The sequence below is a fragment of the Pinus tabuliformis genome, chromosome 1_2 (assembly GCF_031772625.1).
Source record: "Pinus tabuliformis cultivar Carrire ecotype Pingquan chromosome 1_2, CPIR1, whole genome shotgun sequence".
Lineage (NCBI taxonomy): Eukaryota > Viridiplantae > Streptophyta > Pinopsida > Pinales > Pinaceae > Pinus > Pinus tabuliformis.
This window is the reverse complement of record NC_142298.1, coordinates 1,351,798,873-1,351,824,293: the sequence shown is the minus strand read 5'-3', so window position 1 is coordinate 1,351,824,293 and position 25,421 is coordinate 1,351,798,873. Positions and strand designations below refer to the sequence as shown.

Here is a 25,421-nt window from a genome sequence, read left to right as displayed (position 1 = left end):
GAGACTTCATATTGTTGTCTTGTAACTTCAGCCACATGGAAATCATGTACAATAAAGTTATCATATGTTGTGATATTTAAGGTGATTTCATCTTGATGTATCAATTTCCCCTCATAATCTTGCATGTTAGGCACCAAAATTCTACTTTACTAATGATCATAAAGGACTCTCACACCCAACACATTTCCATGTTGGCTAAATAATTCTTTGAGATATTTGTTCTTCACTTGAGATGAGAGATTACTTATGTATACTCTTTATGAATTTCCAACAAAAGTGGTCTTCACTATCTTACTAATATTAACTTCCTCTATGGTTGAAGGTTTTGCAGTGTTTTCTTTAGCATCACTTATCAAATTTGAAGCACAATGGAATAATGGCCATGACAACCAAATTGTTGTGATGAATATGATCAAAACGTTTTGCAATAAAAATTTTCACACCTCGCAACATTCGACCCTTTGCAGCCCAATCTCGAGAACTTCCACTACCATATTTAGCTCCAAGAAGAACACTTTTACCATGCCCTACACTTTTGTACCTTATAGCTGCATCAAACATAGATAACTTCTCCCCGGTGGGGATATGTATGGTTTTTGATTGCATCAGGTTGAATTACTGATAGTGGAGGAGGAAATGGAAGTACTTCTGGGGCCTTTCCTGCATAGCAACTCAAAAGATTAAGCTTTTGCGTGGCTTTGTATAGAAATGGAATCTGAATTAGTGCTGCTAGTGGAAATGATGTTTCTTTCTCAAAAGGAGACATATTTTCGGTAATGATATTTGTAAAGTTCACAACCAAAAAATTATCAAATGCTCATTTAGGGATATTATCATCAAATTGTTGCATTGCATCCCACGGTCCATCTCCAACTCCAATTAATGCATTAGATAAAGGAAGCTGACATGCCGTAACTATAGCATCTATTGTTTTATGTTCTTATCGACTTAAATGTCCAACATTTGTATTACTACTCATCACCTATCCATCGGCGATGATCACAAGAATGTGATGTTGTCCACCACTCTTTTCCATAATTCCCAGGGCAACTTGATTAGTTTGAAAAAAAGATGTTGGTCCTATATGGCACAATGTCCTTGTAACGAGCAAGTGCCTCTTCAAATCCATAGCAGGGTCGATGGTGTGGAAAGAAGTCGAATACATAATGATCATGTGTAGATGCATCACCAAAGTTGCAGCGGGGGATCATATTATCTTCATAAAATGGAGACAGGGTTCGTCCAATGACAGAAATTGTTTGCTCATATGGATTTGGTATGTTTCCAATTTCATGTAAAATCATCCTATTAAAAAGTGTTTCCCACTCCACTCATTTCTCTTCGTGAAGTCAATTCCCAAAATCAAATTGGATGACACATGCCCACATTCTCTCAAGGTAGGTAGTTATTACCTTGTCACGTTTTTCGTTTTTCGTATTAATCTGTTATATTCAAAAATTTCTTCGTGCCCTTATTAGTAGGATCCTCTACTCTTGATGTTGATGGTTGACTGTATTCATGCCCATACTCAGAGCCCTTTGACTCCTTATTACTCATTTTCAAAAGATTCAGGATGGCACCAAATTAATCGATTTAGCTAGCAAACCTTTCGACCAAGTTGCGACTATCGTTGTTCTCTAGATTTGTCTTCTGCGATGAGCATCCCATATTGCTACGAATCCCAAGAATCTATTTCCTTGCGAAATTGATGCAAGATCAGACTGTGGAACAATTCTTAGTATACTAATTTCCTGTAAGCAGATTAGAAGTGTGAGCGTCCTTATTAGTGCCTTCTTTTCCAGTGCTTTCATAAACAAATTAACCTGTTTGTCAATTAGAAATTGGGCTTCAAGGGTCATGATATGAACTATACTACTTGCCTCTGGCTACCACCAACGTATTCAAGGTTCACTTCTCTATGATTCATATCGAAACCGTTTAGCATAGTTAAATAACCAGGCTCTGTTCACACGTTATGTTAAATGTTTTGTGTGCTAATCCTGTTTGAATATGGGTTATCTTGAAACATTTTTATTAGATAGGCATGAACACGTGTTCCCTTTTGAAGATCGTAGGTGGTTTTCATCCCTGAGGAATTCTAATAGTTGCAACACAAGGTGAATACCTTGTGCTGCATGGCAAGAAATAGGAGTAAGGCGGCGGTGGAAAAATTAGTCCCAGAAAAATGTGGTATACTAGCATTGTTATCACAAAATGGGAAATATGCCCTGTCAAAGGCTCCGCTGCTACAGCAGGTAATGCAATTGATCCAACAGCGTTGGAACGAAGCATTGTTCATGACAACGCTAAGTCTATTATGATAGCGCAGTGATCCTAGCGATCAATAAAAGGCGCGATCATTGACTATCTCTGTCACATAACCTTTGAATCCTCTTAAAGGAAGTGTCCTCCAGCTTCCGACATGTGATGGCTTCCTTCCTCCTCACGCGACACGGCTTCATTCAGTAGATCATTGACCATCTCTGTCACATAACCTTTGAATCGTCTAGAAGGAAGTGTCCTCCAGCTTCCGGCATGTGATGGCTTCCTTCCTCCTCACGCGACACGGCTTCATTCAGTACTTGCATTTCAACCAACAACATTGGAATTTGTTGGCTTATTCTCATATTCATGTCTTCATAGAAGTATCTAATTTCAAGATGAAGTGGTTGAGATTCATTCATACCCATAATTTTAAAACCCTCCAAATAGATATGGATTGTTCATGGGAGTATTCAATCTATTAACAAACGAAAATGCAGTGAACTAATCAACCAATGCATTGGACATAGAGTTGCGGCGCACTCATAAATCACCATAGTGAATGTGAATAAAATTATGAGGCCAACATAGTTTTCCCATTTATACTTTGGTTATGATGGATCCAAATAGTCCCTTTCATGTTATCCCACGCCAGCGCGAGAAAGTGGAGAAGTTAGCGTTGTCACACCCATGCTAGGATTACAATGGCAATGGAAAAATGGGTCACAAGAAAAGGCAGTTTATTTGCGTCGTTATCAGAGGATGGTTGAAGAATGGGTTAGAAATTAAATAATAGAGTAATGAAACATATAAATTATTGCGGAAACAAAAATGTAAAAAACTATAAAACAATAGAGACATAGATATATATGGTTCATTGAATATGGACTACATCTATGGAGAAACAACAAGTTCTTTTTTTATATTATCCTACAAACTAAGCCGATACAATTTACAACAAATTCGTTGTAACTTTCTCCACTCTCACACAATCTCTTCTATTTTATTCACACAGAATAATAATTCACACGGCTGCAATACAATTCCCTCATATAAAGCAAGGGTTTCATTCCAGGGAAAAAACCATAAATTAACATAACTTCTATTCTCATATTTTTTGCTTAATGAATGACTCAAATTGACTATGAAATTATAATATTTCACAATGCAAACCGTTAGTCCGCACTAGTGGGGGGCAAGCCCGTCCAAATCCGCGGTCAAAAACCAAGATCCAAACACAACTCGAATAAAGACTTTTGAAGCAAGAAAATAATCAAGCTCCATACCCAACATGATATCTACTGTTAAAATTTCCACCACCAGTATTGTGTATCTTATTCTTGATATCTTAACGTACTCTACTTACAACATGCGTTTGAAATCTGTAGGAACTGCTTGTGGGTAGGGATTCTCAAAGCCTTGGCCATGTGCTTCGAATTAGGCACTAATTGGAGAAGGCCCTGGTTAGAGAGGTCTTCCAGTCCTTTAATATAATTTTGCATGTGAGTGGCATGTGGTATTGCATAATAAAGGACAATTGGCTTATCAGAGGGATTCCTTTTATAATGTTCCTCAACCATGCTTTCAAATTGGACGAAAGGCATAACAAAGTGCGACATTGAAATACTTCACTAATCATTGGAAAATTTGTTGTTCTGTCATTAATGATGAAAACATATGGCTTCCATTTGGGATCCTTCAAGTCGACTTTATCAAAAATGGTTTCCATTTATCCGTGAACTTATTGGTTCAACAATGTATACAATGGATACTTCAGTTAGCTGTTATATCACTGTTATGAACCAAACAAATGGTCTGCTATAATTGCCTTTGTTTTTGAATCCATAGGATAAATGGTTCAACAACAGAGAGATCCTGATGGAAAAATATATTCTTTTGATGGCTCTGAACCCATGTTTCCATGCTTAATAGATCATTTGTCTCCAACTCATACAAAGATTATGGAACAACCTTTTCCTTATTGCGGAAATCATTCTGAATAGGAAGATCATTGTAGTTGTTAGGACAACCACGAATTTCCCCTACTTCAATAGGATTTTGCATTATGTTTTCCATAAAGAAACCAACATGCAACAATTTAATGATGTGTTAATGAAACTCATCTGAAATTCGAGGATCGTACATGGCTCGATTTCAAAAAATATCCCTATCAAGTTATCCATGACAAGGTAAATCTGTCTTGTCAACATGATTGTGTCGGTTACATATCATGTTGGCTTGATGGGGCCTAACCCAGGTTCAACATTAATTAGCCAAACAAATCCATACACTACTGGCCCTTTCAGCATCAGCCTGCGGAGCACGGACCAAAGTCTCACCCGAAGCTGTATGGGGGGATGCTGGAACCAATTTTCCGTACCCTGAGATGGTTGTGATGTCATTTGATTCCCTCTATCCCTGCTTTCACATAGGTTGCTTCGCTCTAGGGCTTGCAAGACTAGACCTCTATTCCAGCCTTCAATACCTTTGCGAAAGGGTATGATCGACCTTCGCGCAGCCCTAACCTGCTACTCAAATACTTTTGCATTGCTATGGCAGCGTGTCGTGCAAATTCCACAATTAATCTAAGTGACTTGCTTATCTTATCAAACAATTATAGTTAACACAGTGTAAACAAATAATCGTAATTGCGTTCAATTATTCAACGTAATTGCATTCATTCGCGCATCACATAATCATAATAAAGGAAATTCATACATAAAATATTAAGATGCATTAACAAAACAAAGACACAAGAATTGCCGAATATTTCTCTTTATTGATATCTTTCAAGTGTGTACAAACTTTGTTCGCCCTGTGCACACAGCTGCAAGGGTCCGCGCACTCAGCTGCTAACTTCTACCCTAGGCCTCTGCACACTCAGCTGCAGAGCCTCTACCTATGCTATGGCCCAAGACTTAAACTTCTTACTTGAGGGCTACAACTCTCTTACATGATCGATCATTCTATGTCTTTTTTAAAACTACTTAGAGCTTAGCTCTTTTTATATAATCCCATGGTCTGTGGACCTGTTGTGCTCTACAACAAACCCCCATTTCATATCATTATTTTTTAGAAAAACTATCATATGAAATGGGTCCCTTTAGTTTTGATTGGTATCAACATTGTATTATTCAAAAAAGGTCCGAAAACAAAATGAAAAACATTATGAAAACCTTTTCGATAAACCCATTTTGATCTTAATGATACAAATAATCAATCTTTTATCATTGTGATAAAGCGATTGCAAGATCGCATATCTTAATGACATAGGAAGCATACTTTAACGGCCCATTGGTTTTCCCCGATGCGATATCGCTATTGGTGATCGGCAATATACTATGCATGTTCTTATAGCACCCCAGGTAATTCACCCCGATGCGATGCGATATCGCTATCGGCGATCGACGATATGCTATCCATGTTTTCGTAGAGTACCCATACTCCCAATGCGATGCGATATCACTATCGGCGATTGGGGATTTCAAAAGGTGACAATATAAGGAGTTAAGTTTTCCCCGATGCCCGATTGCGATAAAGCACAAATTTCAAAAAAGCCGTTAAAACAGAGGGATATTACAATCAATTCATATTAAAAGCTTGATCTGTCGAATAATGATTTACCTGCGCTCAACCGCCAAAACATCCAAGGCACGCTTGAACGAATCATTCGACTGATTAATGATATGATGGGCATTTAAAGGATTGGCAGGTTTTAAACGACCATTTAATGTAATAGTAAGTCCTAAAATCTACCTCATAGATTGTATCCGTGGCCACTTTAAAAGTTAATCCCTCATCACACATTGATCAATTTATCTTTCTCATATTGAATTTTCATTACCAATTCTCTGTGTTACGTTTACTTTCACTCCTGTGCAGAATTATTCCAAAGCAGAAAACTCAAACAGAATGGGGAAGAAGTCTAAGAAAACTACAGTCGCTTCCGCTGTGCCAGCCACAGGACAAGCCGTCGCTGATCCAACAAATAAAAAGAAAGGATTGATATCTGATACTACATGTTCTGGTCTCAACAAAACTACTTGGCAAAGTACCTACAATTTGATTGAAGCCGAAGAACCTGGAGTGACAACAGTACAAGCCTCTGCAGATTCAACTCGGAAATCTGATGGTACTTTAAAGGACTTAACTGACTCCTTCCTTCATCGGATAGCAGCTCGGGAACAAATTCTCCCATATACGGATGAAGTGTGATGGGCAATTGAGGAAATCCCAATCATGGACAGAACCTTCTGCACCAGAGACGGGAGATTTTTCAGGTCATTCAAGGCTGATGATTTAAGGCAAATGTATCATTTGCCTGAGCCAGAGAAGAAGTACAACAAGGCATTTTTGGAGAAATTCCGAAAAGAGAATGAAGTTGAATCCGAACCCATCCGGGATTGGAGACAAAATCCGGTAAAACAAAAACATGAATCTTCTGGTAAGTACTCGGTTGATTCCCTATGTTCTCCTTATTGTTATGCTGGAATAATGATGTGTAGATTGTGGGGGTTGCACGACTCTTCTAATTTCACTATAGAAATGGTTCCCTTGATGGAAGCGGCGTGTAACAGTGAAATAATGGATTGGGCCACTATTCTCTCAGATAAACTAGCAACAGCTGTTCTTGAGTTTAGAAATAAGACCCGCGTTACTGAAAGGTTAATTCCCCCATTCTACTACAGTGCCTATATTTTAGATACCTTGTGTTTTAATTATGAATTTCCTGTGCTCGGCTGGAGGTGGACATCACAAGACCCCATACCTATTCACATATACCATCAGAAATTGTGGAAATCTTCTTATAAGCACCATTTATACCAAGTCTGCAATGGCTTTATGTTACCCATTCATTACTCTATTTTTGATAAACCTGCTCCCAAGATTTCCTACCAAGCCAGGATTGACTTAACATCAGTAGGAAGATGGTTTGGGGAGGAAACGTTTACTTATATAAGAGTTTGTGGTAGCCAAGCCGAACCTCACGTCCTTCCTTTGTACATACCTGATCAACTGCTGGCGAGGGAAATAGCCTATCAGCTCATTGCCGAGGGAGTCACACAGACCCTCAAGAAAAATAAGAAGGAGGGCTGGCCCTCTTTTCCTTTGAGATGCAGTGTCTACACGTTGCATGATCTCAAACATGCAGAGAAAGAAGCTACAAAGATAAAATCATTAACTCTAGCAACTCTCCCTAATAGGCAATTTGATCCCAACAAAGTCGCCTATAATGCACTCGAACAGGCCAAATTGGCAAAGTTTGATCATAAAGAAGATATGTTCGATGACCTGTTCTCCTCAGCCGAGTCAATAATGCAGGTTAAGGCATTTGCCAGAATGAAATATCAAGATGAAGGGTTGGTTGAATTTAATAGACTTAGAGAACAGAGGTTGCAAACTCTGCCTCTAGATCTGTTAGCAACAACCCCAACAACAACATCAAGCGAGCCTGAACGGCAACAGTCAAAGGAACCTCCGGTTACAACAAAAGAACGAGAAAAACCACAGGAGGAGACTCAGACTAAAGAGCAAGAGAAAGTGTGCGAGGAGACCCAGACTAAAGAGCAGAAACAGAGCAACATTGAAGTAAATGTGGATACTCATATTGATCCAAAATTGCTCGAGGAATGGCAGCGATTTGATTCCATTATCAGTAGTCTAGAATGTTCAAAGGACACTGAAACTTCGAAAGCAGCAGACACACAGGAAACCACTTCACAACAGGTTCAAAGTGGAACCAACGGCCCACCCATTTCAAAAGAAGTAGAAATAATACCAAAGGACCCCTCCGATCAAATCATTTTGCAAGTAGAAGAGATTCCTCTCTTGGATGTCTTCTACAGCCCAAGGCATAAAGCTGTAGTAAAACGACAGAGGAAGAGAAGAAGGACTGATCAACCTTCCCTTTTCCCAGAACAGACGGTCACGGGCAATGTGGTTTGGAAGGAAGAATTTGACCCCTCTGATGACTTGACAAAACTGTCACAATATGCTGGAGCCTATTCGGCCGCAATAATAGACAAGGCATCAGAGGTGAGTCTTTTATTGAAAACAAAAGACCAGGAAATCTTCTTATTACAGGCACAACTAACTGAAGCAAAGCAGAAAGCGGAGCAGGCAGAACAGCAATTGTTGACACAGCAGCAAGTAAACAATCAACTAACTCAACAATTGCAGACAGAGAAACAAAGGATTGACCACAGCGCAATCCAAAAGCAGAAAGAGTTGTCAGAGGCCTTGGCACAACTGAAGGCAGCAAATGAGCAAATGCTGAAAACAAAAGATGAGCAAATTGCTCAACTATCAGCACAGCTTGAGAAGACAAAGGGTGTTCCACAAATAACTGAATTCAGAGTAGAAGCACTACAGATAAATACGGCATTGATAGCCCAAATTAAGCTTCTATGTCAACAAATCGCCCAGGCGGAGCCACTATGTGAATTGACGGCATCAATAAGTGAGAAAATAGAAAAGGCTAGGACGGAATTGGATCAAGCTGAAGAAACGATAGCTGCATTTCTTGACTGGAAAGATACTGATCAGGGACAAGCGGTGAATTTACCAAGAATTTTAGAGTCACATAAAGATATATTATTTATAGAATGGAAATCCCAGTTAATGAAAGCAGAGAGGGCAGTTTCAAGGTGCAAATCAACTACAAGTAATTTGGTTGAATTAGTTAATAACACTCTCTACTTGTCAAATATGATTTCCCAATGCACGCCAGGAAAATTGACAACAATGAAAACATTGGAGCAGTCATGTTATCCAGATCTAGAGGAAAAGGGGAGATTAATTGCTGGAATTAATAGTTTAACATGGGACACCTATTGGTTTTTCTTGGTAAAACCACACACTCAAAGAGCCGCCCTCAAGTGCCTTACAGATGCAATCGGCTATATTATCCCCGATATTCAGGATGCCACCTATGCTGCCCAGCTTAGCTCTCGCCTCAACAGACCGCCCGAAGTAGAGCCGATGCTTGCGATAAGTCAGCTCAGATTTAAAGGCAAACAACCTACTTGATGATTCATGCTGCCGACTGCCAGGTTGCTGAGTAAAATATGATCAAAATCAATTGATACCAATTAAGTAGGATTTCAGTTTCGTAGATAGTTAGATTAATTAAGTATTTATAAACCCTTTAATTGTTTTGGAAAGGGTCGTAAAGTTTTGTACTTGACTTAAAGACTGAAGTCGCACTATTGTGCTTCAACCATATTCTTTTATAAAACTGGACCAGTTATTCTAATTTTGACAAGGAAGCTTTTATGCAAATGTGCACTACTGTCTTTGTTTGAAAGTATTTCTGTGTTGGAAGAAGAATCTCAAATAGTGATTGATATTGGGAGTGTCTAGCAGCTCATATGGTACTATTATCTATGTCTGAATTCATTCTTTTCATATGAATTGTTATTTGATTGCCTTTGCTATTATCGAATATATGTATGTGTTTTAACAGCATTTCTTTATTCCCTCCACTATTGGATGTTTATGGGATGCTTTTCCTTTGATCATGTATGTATCAATGATATATAAAGTGTAGCAATATTGCGCTAATCCCTTTGTTTAACGATTTAAGCAGAGTAATTCTTGAATGAATAAAAGTCCATGTTTATTGAATAGAGTCATCTACATGCCTGTTTGTAAACATAGATCATCAAGCGCTACACTTTAAAAAATACAATAGTTCCCGGGATTAGTAGTAGTTCTTTTATTTCGCCGATAGATTAAGTTATTCACCTATCATTAGATTAGTCAACCAATCATTCATTCATCCTGTTTATCCATTTCTGGGAAACTGGTCCCATTATCCCCAGTCGGAGCCACCATTCCAAACGGAAAAGGAGCTGTACTAAGGTCCGGACCGGGTGGTTATCCCCCAATGTTGATACAACGATTTTTGGGGCATCAACATTTTTGGCGCTAGAAGGAGGGCCTCAACTGTGAATGGCAAGCAAACCTAAATCTGCAGGCCATTCTAAGAGTAATTCTCCCTCCGTATCTCCTCGTACTTCCCAATTGCATGCTGGTTCTCCAGTATCCAAACAAGAAGAAGAGGAATCAACTACCACTGCTCAAACCCATCATACTCCAGAACAATTAAGTCTTGAATCCCCTGAAGTCCAGTCTCTTATCCACAAACTTCAGAGCTTCTCGATTTCACCACAGAAATCTGAGGTATCACAAAGCAGTGCCACTTCGCAGTTTAATCTACCTCACCCTCTCACCAGACTTCAGAGCGAAAAGCTTGGTATTGAACCCACTGAGTTCCCTTTACCCAAAAGGAAAAAGGCGAAGAAATATACTAAAGGATCTGACAAGGAAGAACTTTCATCCACATCCTCCATCTCACTTTCCCCTGTGTGAAGTCAATCATCCACTCCCCCATTACATATTGTTGTTCATCAGGGATTAGGAGCTTTAACATCCCAACCTGCTCACTCCGCAACATTATTTCCTTCCCAGACATTTGGAATTTCAACAGTAGCATCATCTGCTACTGCTGTTATAATGGCAGATCCATGGACCAGGCCTGGTGCAGTCAACATGCCTGCACCATTGCATGCATTACCTGATGCTCCTGAAAAATGGCTACCCAAGTTTAACCCAGATGATGGGACCCAAGCTGAGGAACATATTAATAACTTTATGTTGGCAGTCAACTTGAAAGGAGTAACAGAACAAGATGTTGTTGTTAGAATTTTCCCTTATACCTTGCAAGGATCAGCAGGATCCTGGTATTTTTCTCTACCCTCTGGTTCCATTACCAGTTGGAACACTTGCCAAGAATAATTTCTTACTAAGTATGGAGATGATAGGTCTTTGGCTACACTAATAAACGATCTCTCCAATATTAGGATAGAGCATAGGGAACCGATTAAGGAATTTAATGCCCGATTCAATAAACTCTTGAATAAAATCCCAATGGACTCCAAACCAAGTGAGCAAATCCGAAGCGAATGGTATATAACCGCCCTACCTACCAATATAGCTATTTTTGTAGACAGGGCTGGGGAAACCTACTTTAGCTGAAAACATGAAAGAAGCACTTGCTGTGGAGAAACGCATTAATGCTCTAGAAAAGAAAGCTGCTCTGGAAGACAGAAAAGCCAAAAAATTTTCTTTTAAAGATGATTCAAGGAAGAAAACCCCAAAAGATCCATATGACATGGAGGGTCTGCAAAAGGTCCTCAAGACTTTGTCAAAGAAAATGGTTGAAATCAAAAAACAGGTAGCCGAAACCTCAACCAAAAGACCCTTTAGAAATTATACGAAAACTGAATCAAAACCACCAAATGTTATATCAAATGCAGATTCAGATCTTGAAGAAGGAGAAGAAGAAACAGTTACACCTATTGATGAAGAAGAGGAAGTTGTTGAATGTCATGGAATGTGGGATTTCATACTGCCTAACTCCGATACAGATAATGAAGAAGAAGCGTTTCCTGTCATTACTAGGACTAAAAGTACCTCCGAACCTGTTCATGAAACTTCAAAGAAAAGGAGTGCAGGTGCTGCTACAACAAAGGAAAAATTATCTACAAAGAAGCCACCTGCAGCAGTTCCTCAAAACCAACCTTCAACCTCAAATACTCCTTTAAAGTCTAAAACTTTGGTAGTATCTGATTCAATGGATTACAATATTGTTGATGATATGAAGAAAACTAAGGCAAACATTACCATGTTTGAACTTAGCAAATTAAAACATCAACAAAAATTGCTTCTCAAAGAATTAAATGTTGTTCCCACTTCACCTCTTACCAGTGCTAAAGCCGCTAACGATATAGGTCAACCACCTTCTGGTATGGTTGAAGCTACTGATGCAGTCCTAATAGGAGATAGATCAAACTCGCATACTCCACCTTTTCTTCTAACCTATGAGATCTACAATAGAAACCTGCACAACTGTTTGATTGACTCAGGGGCATCTTCTAACATAATGCCAGCTTCAGTTTGTTCCAAACTGAACATTGAACCCCAGAAGTCTGCTATTCATATTGTACAGTTAGACAGAACTAAAGTACAGGTTTTGGGAGAGATTAATTCCGTAACTATCAGGTTATCTGCTGATCCTAGAATAGTACAAAGGATTGATATCCTAATAGCCGATATACCTGAATTTTATGGTTTTCTCTTGAGTAGGGATTGGTCTGAAAAACTACATGGGTATATTTCTACTGATTGGTCACATATGTGGCTTCCCTATAAGGGTAAGCCAAATCAAATAAGGATCGATCGAGAAAAACCTATGACCCATATAGTTACTGAGTTTGAGCAAGAAAACCAACCAATAACATTTAATAACAACATTTTGGGGAATTATTCATCAGAGTCATTCTTTGGCAACTTCGCTGCCCAGCCATCCCCTTTCTCAGTAAACCATTTTACATCTCAGATTGAAATTTTTTGACAAACAGATAGGTCAAGATGTTTCAATGGTACTGAGAAAACTGTAAATAAAATTGTTAATACTTCTTTATTTTGGTCGTTATATTTTGATGGGTCCAAATCTAGTGAGGGCTCAGGAGCAGGATGTATTTTGATTAGCCCACAAGGGGAAAAAACAATGCTGTCCTGTAGGTTAGAATTTGAATGCACAAATAACACAACAGAGTATGAAGCCTTAGTCCAAGGACTATATAAAGCCGTTGGCCTCAAGGTCCAATATTTGAAGGTGTTCGAAGATTCTGAAATTATTATCAAACAGGTAAGGAATACAATTCATTGTCTTTCCACCCATCTCAAGCATTATCAATCGCTGATACAGGAACTTACCTCCCACTTTTTGGCATTCAATATTTCTTCTATTCCCAGGTCTCAAAATTCGACAGCCGACCAGCTAGCCAATGTTGCCTCCAAGCTCCTACCTTCCAAAGACTACAGCCCAGATAGATTTTCAGTAGAGTTGCTTTTTAGGCCATCAATTCCTGACAATGTCACGAATTGGAGAGTGTTCAACCATGATGAAGACATTTTACAGTTCTTAACTTCTGAAAAGTCCTATGATGATCAAATCGTCGAGGAAAACAAGCATGATCTTCAAATGAGAGGTAAACCTGAGGAAAATTCAATCCCTAAGCCTGTGGTAAAGCTTGAGGATCTTTATGATATTAAAGACAGGTTTAAACCTGTGACTAATGCAAAGCTCCAAAGTTCTACCCTAAGGTTTGAGTTGATAAATCTTGGCACTGAGCAAATTCCTCAAAACATTAATTTAGGATTAGGACTTTCCTTGGAAGAGAAGGAGGCATTCATTAGACTGTTAAGGAAAAATAAACAGGTTTTTGCTTGGAAATACGATGATTTGAAGACATATGATACATCCATCATCCAGCATACCATTCCAATGCTTCCCGATCAGAAACCAATTCAGCAGAAGTTGAGGAAAATACATCCGAGCTTAGAGAGTCAAATAAAATCTGAACTTAACAAACTCTTGAAAGCTAAGATTATTTTTCCCTTTCGGCACTCAAACTGGGTCTCCAATATGGTGCCAGTCAGAAAGAAAAATGGCGACATTAGGATTTGTATTGATTTCAGAAATTTGAACAAGGCGAGCTTAAAAGATAATTTCCCATTACCTACTATGGAGCAGATACTCCAATCAGTAGCAGTCTCTGAGTTAATGTCCTTTCTAGATAGTTTCTCAGGATATAACCAAGTTCTGGTCCATCCTGATGACCAGCTTAAAACCACATTCAGAACAAAATGGGGAACATATGCGTATCAGAAAATGCCTTTCGAACTTATTAATGCAGGAGCGACGTTCCAAAGAGCGATGGATATAGCTTTTAAAGGGTTGATTAATAGAACAGTAGTCGTCTATCTAGATGATATCACTGTATTTTCTAAGGAGAAGTCCAATCATTTGCATGATCTAAATCAAATCTTTCAACGCTGCAAAAGATATGGTATTTCTCTTAACCCTAAAGAATCCTTCTTCGCTCTTGACCAAGGAAAGCTCTTAGGCTTTATTGTGTCTAAAGATGGCATTTATATTGATCCTGACCAGATCAAAGAAATCTCTGAAATCCCTTTCCCTCATAATAAAAAATCCATGCAATCATTTTTAGGCCAAATCAATTTTGTCAAAAGATTTGTTCCAGATTTTTCTCAAATTATTTTGCCACTTCAAACTATGATTAAGAAAAATTCAGTCTTTAAGTGGGGATCAGCAGAAAAGGAAGCGTTTGATTTAATCAAGCAATCAATAATCAATGCCCCAGCCTTAAATACTCCTAATTTTTCTAATCATTTTACATTGTATACTATCACATCCAACTTGTCTTATGCAACAGTACTCACACAGCTCAATGATCACAATTTGGAAGCACCCATTTTATTTTATAGTTCAAATCTTCAGGGTGCTGAATTGAATTACTCCGAAGTAGAAAAACAAGCCTTTGCTGTATATAAAGCTGTCAAACATTACAGACCCTTCCTTTTAAAAACCCACACAAAAGTTATAGTTCCTTTTCCTGCAGTAAGGAAACTATTGATCCAAAAGGAACTAGGTGAAAAAAGGGAAAATTGGGTTACAACACTTCAAGAATATGACTTAGAAATTAAACCAGCAAAGATTGTTAGAGGCGAAGGTTTTTGCAGGTTATTGGCAGGAGCATCCAACATTCCAGAATCAGGTGATACAGATCAAACCAAAGAAATCAACCAGATAAGTATTACTGATTCTGAGTCACAATATGCTGACTTAATCTTTTATTTGAAAAATGGATATGCACCTCCTAACCTGTCTTACAAAAAAAAAAGGGCCATTAGATTGAAAGCAAAAAATTTCACAATTATTGATGATGTGCTTTTTAGGCAAAATTATGATTCAATCTTATTAAGATGCCTAGAAAAACCTGAAGCACAAAAGGTTTTGCAGGAATTACATGATGGACCAGCCGGAGGACATTTTGGAGCTGACACAACAGCCCATAAAATCATTCATGCTGGCTATTATTGGCCCACTCTGTTTAGAGATGCTCATGAATATGTGAGGAAATGCCAAAATTGTCAAACTTCTAGTGGAAGACAAAGAAAATCAGCTTTTCCTTTGCAGCCGGTCAACATTGAACAACCATTTGAACAATGGGGATTGGATATCCTTGGAGAAATTACTCCACATTCTTCCAAACAACATAAGTATATCCTTACGGCTACTGATTACTTTACTAAGTGGGTTGAAGCAATTCCTTTGAAGACAACAAATTCTGAGGCAATCATTGAGTTTATAGATCAATTCATCATTACCAGGTTTGGTGTCCCAAATGCTCTTGTTTTTGATAATGCATCTTACTTCTCAGGCAATGCTATGTTTGATTTCGCTATTAAAAGAGGATTTAAATTAAAATATTATGCTAATTACTATCCTCAGGGTAATGGTTTAGCAGAGTCTACAAATAAAAATCTGATTAAAATTATTAAGCGAACTATCGAACAGAACCATAAGACATGGCACAAATCCTTAATATTCGCACTATGGGTTGATAGGATAACACAGAAGGCTTCCATAGGATCTTCTCCGTTTAACCTTGTGTATGGAAAAGAAGTAGTGTTACCAACAAATCTTGTTCTTCCTTCTCTAGCCTTAGTTCAGTTTATTGAGGAAAGCCTTTCTTCTTCTATTCAACTTAGACATGACCAAATTCTAAAAGTAGAAGAGGAAAGGGAAAAAGCCAAGGTTATTCATGCAAAACATCAGCAAATCATCAAGTCATCCTTTGATTCAGTCTCATCCGGTTCAAAACAATTTCAAGTCGGTGATTTAGTTCTGAAATGGGACAAAGCCCATGAGGACAAGGGAAAACACACCAAGTTCTAGAAGATGTGGCTTGGGCCATTTCAGATCTGTGAGAAAATAGGCCATTCAACCTTCATATTACAAGATTTATCAGGTTTGAGAGATTCTCTCCCTGTTAATGGCCTTATCTTAAAGAAATTATTTAATTGAGGAGGTAACCCCTTCTCCTTTTTAGTTTAATAGAGTTTTGTAGTTTGTAGGACCATTAGAAAATAAAGTTGTAAGGTATCTTCCATTGACCTTTCCTGTGTTTAAAAGTTGCTCAACAGAAGTAGTGTAGATATTTACTTTTATATAATAGAAGTCTTACATAAGAGGGATAATTTCTAGGAAACTAGGAATAATTGCATTCCAAAATCACAATCCAATTTTTGTGAACCCTTCTCAAAGTTTAGAAGTATCGTAAATCATTTTATGTTTTCAGATTGGCCACAAAAGGGTTATCAATATCAAAACAGAAATTAATCCAACTTCAGCATCTTTAACTCTTACCTTGTCATCCATTTACTCTTAAGGAGAAAATTGTCCATCCCATTCACCAAAGTTTATGGTTACTCAAAGTGTAATTCTAAAATATCTGATATTAAAGATAAGAGGTCTTATTACAAGCCTGCTTACCATGTTCATAGGGAAATAGTTTAACCGACATTAGCAAGACTGCATACCAAAACAGGGTAATGATTTAGAATTATAAGACAAGGGGTCTCATCACGAGCCAGCTTGTTCGGTTAGATTACTACCAGTGAATGGCATTGTCAATAGCTGGCCACCAAACCAGGACAATGGCTTTTTTATCTTAGCAATAATAGAAAAAGAAAGGAAATACAAAACGTGAAAACATGTTTTTAATTCATTCTGTTAATCACACTCTTAAATGGATGGGACTATGGACAATAATATGGTTTAAAGGTATCCCTATCGAAACTATGAACGTTTGCTAGCAGCAGAGGCTCTACCTATGACAAAGGAGTCAATTTTAAAAGCTAATTTGGAAAGGTTCTCTGTTTTATCATTATAAACCAATAAACGCCAATTTAAAACTTAGAATGTATCTAATTTTAAACAAGAGAGGAAATTAACAAAGATAGATTCATTTTATTTAGAATGCATATATACCTAGTTATATTAGAATTTTCCCCTTTAATGAGAACTCTATTTTGAAAAAAGTTTAAGTATTTCCATACTTTTCAGAGATAACTGTTTCTTCCAGCGAATCGCCAATTGTTGTGCTCTACAACAACCCCCCATTTCATATCATTATTTATTTAGAAAAACTATCATATGAAATGGGTCCCTTTAGTTTTGATTGGTATCAACATTGTATTATTCAAAAAAGGTCCGAAAACAAAATGAAAAACATTATGAAAACCTTTTCGATAAACCAATTTTGATCTTAATGATACAAATAATCAATCTTTTATCATTGCAATAAAGCGATCGCAAGATCGCATATCTCAATGACATAGGAAGCATACTTTAACGGCCCATTGGTTTTCCCCGATGCAATATCGCTATCGGTGATCGGAAATATACTATGCATGTTCTTAAAGCACCCCAGGTAATTCACCCTGATGCGATGCGATATCGCTATCGGCGATCGACGATATGCTATCCATGTTTTCGTAGAGTACCCATACTCTCGATGCGATGCGATATCGCTATCGGCGATCGGGGATTTCTAAAGGTGACAATATAAGGAGTTAAGTTTTCCCCGATGCCCGATTGCGATAAAGCGCAAATTTCAAAAAAGTCGTTAAAACAGAGGGATATTACAATCAATTCATATTAAAAGCTTGATCTGTTGAATAATGATTTACCTGCGCTCAACCACCAAAACATCCAAGGCACGCTTAAACGAATCATTCGGCCGATTAATGATATGATGGGCATTTAAAGGATTGGCAGGTTTTAAACGGCCATTTAATGTAATAGTAAGTCCTAAAATCTTCCTCATAGATTGTATCCGTGGCCACTTTAAAAGTTAATCCCTCATCACGCATTGATCAATTTATCTTTCTCATATTGGATTTTCATTACCAATTCTCTGTGTTACGTTTACTTTCACTCCTGTGCAGAATTCTTCCAAAGCAGAAAACTCAAACAGAATGGGGAAGAAGTCTAAGAAAACCACAGTCGCTTCCGCTGCGCCAGCCACAGGACAAGTCGTCGCTGATCCAACAAACAAAAAGAAAGGATTGATATTTGATACTACATGTTCTGGTCTCAGCAAAACTACTTGGCAAAGTACCTACAATTTGATTGAAGCCGAAGAACCTGAAGTGACAACAGTACAAGCCTCTGCAGATTCAACTCGGAAATCTGATGGTACTTTAAAGGACTTAGCTGACTCCTTCCTTCATCGGATAGCAGCTCGGGAACAAATTCTCCCATATACGGATGTAGTGCGATGGGCAATTGAGGAAATCCCAATCATGGACAGAACCTTCTGCACCAGAGACGGGAGAATTTTCGGGTCATTCAAGGCTGATGATTTAAGGCAAATGTATCATTTGCCTGAGCCAGAGAAGAAGTACAACAAGGCGTTTTTGGAGAAATTCTGAAAAGAGAATGAAGTTGAATCCGAACCCATCCGGGATTGGAGACAAAATCCGGAAAAACACAAACATGAATCTTCCGGTAAGTACTCGGTTGATTCCCTATGTTCTCCTTATTATTATGCTGGAATAATGATGTGTAGATTGTGGGGGTTGCACGACTCTTCTAATTTCACTATAGAAATGGTTCCCTTGATGGAAGCGGTGTGTAACAGTGAAATAATGGATTGGGCCACTATTCTCTTAGATAAACTAGCAACAGCTGTTCTTGAGTTTAGAAATAAGACCCGCGTTACTGAAAGGTTAATTCCCCCATTCTACTACAGTGCCTATATTTTAGATACCTTGTGTTTTAATTCTGAATTTCCTGTGCTCAGCTGGAGGTGGACATCACAAGACCCCATGCCTATTCACATATACCATCAGAAATTGTGGAAATCTTCTTATAAGCACCATTTCTACCAAGTCTGCAATGGCTTTATGTTACCCATTCATTACTCTATTTTTGATAAACCTGCTCCCAAGATTTCCTACCAAGCGAGGATTGACTTAACATCAGTAGGAAGATGGTTTGGGGAGGAAAAGTTTACTTATATAAGAGTTTTCGGTAGCCAAGCTGAACCTCACGTCCTTCCTTTGTACATACCTGATAAACTGCTGGCGAGGGAAATAGCCTATCAGCTCATTGCCGAGGGAGTCACACAGACCCTCAAGAAAAATAAGAAGTAGGGCTGGCTCTCTTTTCCTTTGAGATGCGGTGTCTACACGTTGCATGATCTCAAACATGCTGAGAAAAAAGCTACAAAGATAAAATCATTAACTCTAGCAACTCTCCCTAATAGGCAATTTGATCCCAACAAAGTCGCCTATAATGCACTCGAACAGGCAAAATTGGCAAAGTTTGATCATAAAGAAGATATGTTCGATGACCTGTTCTCCTCAACCGAGTCAATAATGCTGGTTAAGGCATTTGCCAGAATGAAATATCAAGATGAAGGGTTGGTTGAATTTAACAGACTTAGAGAATAGAGGTTGCAAACTCTGCCTCTAGATATGTTAGCAACAACCCCAACAACAGCATCAAGCGAGCCTGAACGACAACAGTCAAAGGAACCTCTGGTTACAACAAAAGAACGAGAAAAACCACAGGAGGAGACTCAGACTAAAGAGCAGGAGAAAGTGTGCGAGGAGACCCAGACTAAAAAGCAGAAACAGAGCAACATTGAAGTAAATGTGGATACTCATATTGATCCAAAATTGCTCCAGGATGGCAGCAATTTGATTCTATTATCAGCAGTCTGGAATGTTCAAAGGACACTGAAACTTCGAAAGCAGCAGACACACAGGAAACCACTTCACAATAGGTTCAAAGTGGAACCAGCGGCCCACCCATTTCAAAAGAAGTAGAAATAATACCAAAGGACCCCTCCGATCAAATCATTTTGCAGGTAGAAGAGATTCCTCCCTTGGATGTCTTCTACAGCCCAAGGCATAAAGCTGTAGTAAAATGACAGAGGAGAAGAAGGACTGATCAATCTTCCCTTTTCCCAGAACAGACGGTCACGGGCAATGTGGTTTGGAAGGAAGAATTTGACCCCTCTGATGACTTGACAAAACTGTCACAATATGCTGGAGCCTATTCGGCCGCAACAATAGACAAGGCATCAGAGGTGAGTCTTTTATTGAAAAAAAAAAGACCAGGAAATCTTCTTATTACAGGCACAACTAACTGAAGCAAAGCAGAAAGCGGAGCAGGCAGAACAACAATTATTGACACAGCAGCAAGTAAACAATCAACTAACTCAACAATTGCAGGCAGAGAAACAAAGGATTGACCACAGCGCAATCCAGAAGCAGAAAGAGTTGTCAGAGGCCTTGGCACAACTGAAGGCAGCAAATGAGCAAATGCTGAAAACAAAAGATGAGCAAATTGCTCAACTATCAGCACAGCTTGAGAAGACAAAGGGCGTTCCACAAATAACTGAATTCAGAGTAGAAGCACTACAGATAAATACGGCATTGATAGCCCAAATTAAGCTTCTATGTCAAAAAATCGCCCAGGCGGAGCCACTATGTGAATTGACGGCATCAATAAGTGAGAAAATAGAAAAGGCTAGGACGGAATTGGATCAAGCTAAAGAAACGATAGCTGCATTTCTTGATTGGCAAGATAATGATCAGGGACAAGTGGCGAATTTAACAAGAATTTTAGAGTCACATAAAGATATATTATTTACAGAATGGCAATCCCAGTTAATGAAAGAAGAGAGGGCAGTCTCAAGGTGCAAATCAACTACAAGTAATTTGGTTGAATTAGTTAATAACACTCTCTACTTGTCAAATATGATTTCCCAATGCACGCCAGGAAAATTGACAACAATGAAAACATTGGAGCAGTCATGTTATCCATATCTAGAGGAAAAGGGGAGATTAATTGCTGGAATTAATAGTTTAACATGGGACACCTATTGGTTCTTCTTGGTAAAACCACACACTCAAAGAGCCGCCCTCAAGTGCCTTACAGATGCAATCGGGTATATTATCCCCGATATTCAGGATGCCACCTATGCCGCCCAGCTTAGCTCTCGCCTCAACAGACCGCCCGAAGTAGAGCCGATGCTTGCGGTAAGTCAGCTTAGATTTAAAGGAAAACAACCTACTTGATGATTCATGCCGCCGACTGCCAGGTTGCTAAGGAAAATATGATCAAAATCGATTGATACCAATTAAGTAGGATTTCAGTTTCGTAGATAGTTAGATTAATTAAGTATTTATAGACCCTTTCATTGTTTTGGAAAGGGTCGTAAAGTTTTGTATTTGAGTTAAAGACTGAAGTTGCACTATTGTGCTTCAGCCATATTCTTTTATAAAACTGGACCAGTTATTCTAATTTTGACAAGGAAGCTTTTATGGAAATGTGCACTACTGTCTTTGTTTGAAAGTATTTCTGCGTTGGAAGAAGAATCTCAAATAGCGATTGATATTTGGAGTGTCTAGCAGCTCATATGGTACTATTATCTCTGTCTGAATTCATTCTTTTCATATGAATTGTTATTTGATTGCCTTTGCTATTATCGAATATATGTATGTGTTTTAACAACATTTCTTTATTCCCTCCACTATTGGATGTTTATGGGATGCTTTTCCTTTGATCATATATGTATCGATGATATATAAAGTGTAGCAATATTGCGCTAATCCCTTTGTTTAACGATTTAAGCAGAGTAATTCTTGAACGAATAAAAGTCCATGTTTATTGAATAGAGTCATCTACATGCCTGTTTGTAAACATAGATCATCAAGCGCTACACTTTAAAAAATACAATAGTTCCCAAGATTAGTAGTAGTTCTTTTATTTCTCCGATAGATTAAGTTATTCGCCTATCATTAGATTAGTCAACCAATCATTCATTCATCCCATTTATCCATTTCTGGGAAACTGGTCCCATTATCCCCAGTCGGAGCCACCATTCCAAACAGAAAAGGAGCTGTACTAAGGTCCGGACCGGGTGGTTATCCCCCAATGTTGATACAACGATTTTCGGGGCATCAACAGGACCATGGGTAGATCTCTTACAACCGACTTTACTTTACAAAACTAAGGGCGGACTACCCTTTATGACACATAACACGTTTGCGCTCTGCAACCATAAAATGCGGAGACTTTACCATTTTATTACAAAATTTAACTCAAACATGGGATTTTAGCCCCAAAACTGCCCGTGGGGGATCTCGCTCCCAACAAGCCCCCAACACAAACATCATGACTTTCCCTCGAGTCACTTGGTAGGCGCAAAGATCTTTGTGCAAAGCCCATCTATCTCAACCCGTATGACTGCGACCTCGACCATGCATTGAGTTGCTGCCTACTTCACATCTTCCACTGTCTTCTTGGTCACTGCTCCTGTGCTGTCAGCCTGAAACTTTTGTTGTGTCACTTGTAGAGTCGCAAGCTTGGCTTTAATATTTTCTATGACTGCGTAAGCTTCCTCCAGCCAAGGCTTTAGTCATGCCTTCAACACTTCTTCTTTGTGCAGTGTTGCTCTACATGCTCTTTCAGCTACTTGGCCTCCTGTAGCTTGGCTAGCCTCTGTGTCAGCACAACGGTTCGCGTTGTGCCCTTAACTTCACTGTAGCACTGTTGTAGCTCACACGCTTCCATCTCTAGCCTCTGTACATTTGGGTCCTCTTGCAAACTTGTCAGGACCTCAAATGATTGCTCGAACAACTGTGTGCAGTCTCCTACTGCACTTTCACCGCTACGACTGCCTATGTGACAACGGTTGCTCGTTGTTCCTTTACTTCTGGTGGTGTTGAAAGTTGGGCCCTCAACTATAGCTCTGTAATCTGCAGTTTCAACTCCAAATGAACCCGCGTCATCTCAATTTGAGTGGCACGCACCCCTATGGCCAATTTGTGGATGCGAACCTCAACTGGCTCCTCCTTCGGAATGACCAACTCTAGGACCATTCTGCATGCCTCCTAAATGACCTCCATAATCATCTTGCTTTGGTTGGTTGCTTCGGTCTCAGCAGCGATGGAAACATTTCTCTGTAGGGCCATCTGTTCATTGTTGATCTGTTGTTCACTGATCACATAGAGGGTGTGGTGCTCTCGGGCCCTTAGTTCTGCAATTACTCCATCTTGCAAGAGGTGGAGTGCTTCGCGCAGAAGCGCTGCTAGGTTCAGCCCAACTCCCTTTAAGGTGCTAACAGTGGGCCTGTCAGCCTCATTTTCCGTGGTCAGTGCTCCATCCGGCAGCACTATCACACTGGAAGCCTTCGCGTGTAGCATATCAGTAGCCTCTGAAGTGCCGATAGCCAAGCTAGTAGACACCATATCAGCCTGTGATGCATAGGTCTGCAACTCCTGCAACCCAGTCTGGATGACCCCTAGGATGATCTATTGTTGTTGTTCAAATTGCTGCAGGGCCTCTGCGGTGACATCTCTGACGATGTCACCGATCTCATGTAAGTTTTCCTCCGTCAATGTGATAGGGTCCAACGAGGTCTTGGTTGCCTTGGATTTCTTTATGGACCTTCCCTTTTCCAGCTCTCTCAGGCGCTTAATGTGGGCGAATGTCTCCTAAGGGTCTGTGTCGTGTTGTTCTATGTCTTCCTCTTCGGTCTCAGGTGAAGGTGACCGAGCACCTTTGTCAGAGCCTCGCTCTATGCCATCTATCCGTTTTCCTACCTCCTTTCCTGCCTGCTCTACCTGGGCCTTTTTGGTGGCCTCCTTTTTCCTCTTCTCGACCCGCTGCGCCATCTTTAGCTTGGCCTCCTCCTTCTTCTTCTGTGTAGTGGACTTGCTTCCACCCACCGCCAAGTCTGTGGTAGTGCGCCACTCCGCTGGCCATTGATCAAGCACCACATCAATGGCATCATCTGTGGCCAGATACGGCAAGTCGTACCACTTCTGTGTAGGGTCCTTCCACACCCTGATGGAGACTCGATGGAAATTGGCTTTAAACTTGGCGTAGCCTTACAGGTTGGTGTACACCGTGGGCGAGAATCGCGACTTGTGATTGATGGCCATCTTGATATTCATTTCCATCAAGATCCAGAAGATCTTGCTGTCCCAAACTCGTTGTGCGTCCTTGGTCGCCCACAGCGAAGCGTACTTCGCTACTTCAGGGAGGTCTGACACGACTGAAGGGAATTGACTATCCTCTGGTAGCTCCCATGCTACTAGCATAATCGACAGCAAGAGCCATGCGTAGTGGAATGCCTTGATGAGCTCTTGTGCTTCACGATAGTTCGCCAGGAACTCTCCGCAAAGGTAGTCTGACATGCTAAACTAGACTCCTTCCACACACTACTGTGCGAGCGTGACGATAAGCGTCGACACCTCGTCGGCGCAACACTTCCGCAACACCTTCCCTATAAGGATCTGTGTTGCTACCTTCATAGCGGGGTCGCAGATGCTTGAGATAGCATACCCGCGTGGCTTCTTCACTAGCTTAAATTTCTCCTCCATTGACTCTGCGAGCGCCTGCTCACCACCTTTGTCGCCAAAGATCATCGTTGGATTCTCACCTGTATACAGCATGCACGTTATTAAGTGCATTAACATGTCTATGATGGGTATCGTCTCCTCCAGCCACAGACACCCATCATGCACCAAGAACAACAACTGCTTGATGACCAATACCGTCATCGGGGTGCGGTTAGAGTGCGACACCCATAGTAGGTTAAGAAACCCTGCCTTTTCCACTTCGTTGGGCCACCTCTACGGCTCCAATGTTGTCATTCCCGTATTTGTGTCTATGATGCGGCGCATCAACTTCAGTCACCAGGTGTGGGAAATTTTCGTTGTCCACCAAGTCCCAGTCTTCTAGCTTCAGTATCAACACTCGTGCCAGGCGCGGACCATCGAAGAAAATTTTGTTCGACATCAGAGGGGTTTGTAGGGGAGTCTTACTCTCATCAACGTCCTTTGGGACCTTGGATTTAGGCTTGCACAGAGGGATATACTCCAACAACCGTATAATAGGGTCAACACCCTGGGCTTCAACCTCCTCTACTTCCATTCCCACATCCTCATCATCCATCGGGATGTCTTCGATATCTTCCTTCTTGGCTTCTAGGTTTATAGCCTTGCCTTTCTCTTGTGTAGTGGGCTTTGGTGGGTTTCGCCTTGGCGAGATGCACACTGGTATGGCAAGTTGTTTTCCCTTCTTGTCCATCAAGGTTTTCTTGGTTGGGGTTGGCTTTGGTCTCGGCGTTCTCATGGATTTAGGGACCTCCGGCAATACTTCGACTACTTCCATAGTGGATACTTCGGGGGCAGCTACT

The 25,421-nt window shown here is 39.8% G+C and overlaps 1 pseudogene; it reads right to left on the bottom strand.

The window, feature by feature from the left end:
* Positions 1–553: 553 nt before the first annotated feature.
* LOC149211245 (E3 ubiquitin-protein ligase RGLG1 pseudogene) lies at positions 554–23,892 on the bottom strand (annotated as a pseudogene).
* Positions 23,893–25,421: the final 1,529 nt, after the last annotated feature.